A 2,500-nucleotide genomic window follows, 5' to 3' on the forward strand; every position below is an offset into this window, starting at 1 on the left:
CTGCGCCGGACCTACATGGCAGCACTCACAGCACCTCACACACAGGCTGCAGACACATACAAAAGACCAAGCTGGAAGCAACAGTGGCGCAAGCCACGGCAGTCCCCACCCAGAAGGCATGTCCAAACCTTTATACATCAGCTCGCTGCCAGCGCATCATTACAAAGGAGGGGGAATTTCCAACACTGCCTCTTGGACCATGGGCTTAAAATCAGCCAACCATTGGCGACGGGCATCGAACCAGATACGGTCACCCACAAACTATTTTTGGGGGGGAATTGGGGACTCTGTGTCTTTTGTTTTCGGCGCACCAAAAAAAAGGGCTCATCCAGGATTTGAACCCGGGACCTCTCGCACCCACAGCGAGAATCATACCCCTAGACCAACGAGCCACCTCACTTGGCGCCATGCCCCAGTCGCTCCACGGCCTGATCCCAGCGTGTCACGTGGCCTGCCCCTGGCGCGAGCGCAGAGGACTGAGCTGCCTCTCAAGCAGAGAAACAAGAAGAAGAGCGGCAGCCTTCGCTGGCCAAAGGCCATCTGCTGCCGCTCGATCGGGCTCGATCAGGCGAGATATATGTGGCCGACCGGCTTAGAGCGCAAACCTGTGCTGCTCAGGGTGGGCAGCTTCCCAGCAGGAGGATGTGTCTTGAAAGCCGACAGAGGTAAGAAGGCGCACTCCCTCAGCCCGTTCCAACCTCTGGATTCCTGCGAATTTCAGAAGAGAACTCTGGGGCAGCATGGCTTCTGTCATCTCCCAACAGCCTCTCTGTCCTTGCTATGTAAATACCTTTACAGCCCCCTGGACTGAGCATGTCTGTTTTTTTATTTTTATTTTGCTGAGGTGTGCTGCCTTCAACGACCGACAGGTGGCAGGAGAGCACTTTCTCCAACTGTGAAGGGGACTTTTTTCACTTCCTGAGTAGACTGGGCTCAGTGACATATGCCACCAAGCCAGCCACTAGAAAATGCGGGTTTTGCAGCCGTGGGCCAGTGGGGGTTTAAGGGCAGGTGTGCCTCCGGCGTCTCTGGCAGACAGCTCCAGTTGCAAGGCAGCAGAAGAGAACAGGGAGGCTTGCCGGGCGCTGCATTCGGGGGCCCCCACGAGGTTTTCCGCAAGCCTTACACTCTGAAATGTGCTCAAAAAAATGAGCCCGGCTTGTCAGGAGTGGGATTTGAACCCACGCCTCCAATCGGAGACCAGAACACCCAGATGCAGGGAAGAGCTGCGTCTCTTGAGTCTGGCGCCTTAGACCACTCGGCCACCCTGACAGCTATGGGCAGGATTGGGAAAGATTCTTCAGTACCCAATGTCGCCAGGTGCCAGCGCCGGTTTTCATGCCCCGATCTCTGCATCAAAAGTACCCAAACACTCACTTAAGGACCCAGGGATGGCAGGAAACGCCCACTGATGGAGCCAGTGGACAGTTTGCAGGGTGCAAATAAGGGCTGGCCTCAGATCACTCATGGCGTAGTGCCGGCCTGTCCATACCTGTCGAAACCTGCATGCGGTCAAATGTGTCCGATTGACATTGTGGAAATAAAGAGAAACCAGCACCATGTTTCTGCCCGGTCTCAAACCGGGGACCTTTCGCGTGTTAGGCGAATGTGATAACCACTACACTACAGAAACAGCTCTGGTAGGCTGCGCTCTCGTGCGCTGGGACAGCTTTCAGTTGACAGGCTTTGTGGCACTGATGTCTCATGGGGCCCGCTGGTGCCTGCCAGGTGGCACACACCAACGTGAAAGTTTGGCGCAAGCCTGCGCCGGACCTACATGGCAGCACTCACAGCACCTCACACACAGGCTGCAGACACATACAAAAGACCAAGCTGGATGCAACAGTGGCGCGAGCCACGGCAGTCTCCACCCAGAAGGCATGTCCAAACCTTTATACATCAGCTCGCCGCCAGCGCCTCATTACAAAGGAGGGGGAATTTCCAACACTGCCTCTTGGGCCATGGGCTTAAAATCAGCCAACCATTGGCGACGGGCATCGAACCAGATACGGTCACGCACAAACTATTTTTGGGGGGGAATTGGGGACTCTGTGTCTTTTGTTTTCGGCGCACCAAAAAAAAGGGCTTGTCCGGGATTTGAACCTGGGACCACTCGCACCCTAAGCGAGAATCATACCCCTAGACCAACGAGCCACCGCATGCAAAGGGCAGTGGGGGGGGGGTGGTCTGCTTACCTCACTTGGCGCCATGCCCCAGTCGCTCCACGGCCTGACCCCTGCGTGTCACGTGGCCTGCCCCTGGCGCAAGCGCAGAGGACTGAGCTGCCTCTCAAGCAGAGAAACAAGAAGAAGAGCGGCAGCCTTCGCTGGCCAAAGGCCATCTGCTGCCGCTCGATCGGGCTCGATCAGGCTCGATCAGGCGAGATATATGTGGCCGACCGGCCTAGAGCGCAAACCTGTGCTGCTCAGGGTGGGCAGCTTCCCAGCAGGAGGATGTGTCTTGAAAGCCGACAGAGGCAAGAAGGCGCACTCCCTCAGCC

The 2,500-nt window shown here is 56.7% G+C and overlaps 2 non-coding genes across 2 annotated transcripts; both read right to left on the reverse strand.

Moving 5' to 3' along the window:
• Positions 1–1,160: 1,160 nt before the first annotated feature.
• On the reverse strand, positions 1,161–1,272 carry TRNAL-CAA (transfer RNA leucine (anticodon CAA)). The gene is made up of 2 exons: positions 1,235–1,272; positions 1,161–1,206 (listed from the first exon to the last, which is right to left on the reverse strand). It is a non-coding gene; the product is annotated as a tRNA-Leu (tRNA).
• Positions 1,273–1,560: 288 nt separating this feature from the next.
• TRNAV-AAC (transfer RNA valine (anticodon AAC)) lies at positions 1,561–1,633 on the reverse strand. Its single transcript has one exon. It is a non-coding gene; the product is annotated as a tRNA-Val (tRNA).
• Between the last annotated feature and the right edge of the window lie 867 nt (positions 1,634–2,500).

The sequence above is a fragment of the Ambystoma mexicanum genome, chromosome 2q, assembly GCF_040938575.1.
Source record: "Ambystoma mexicanum isolate Mex_15411 chromosome 2q, UKY_AmexF1_1, whole genome shotgun sequence".
Taxonomy (NCBI): domain Eukaryota; kingdom Metazoa; phylum Chordata; class Amphibia; order Caudata; family Ambystomatidae; genus Ambystoma; species Ambystoma mexicanum.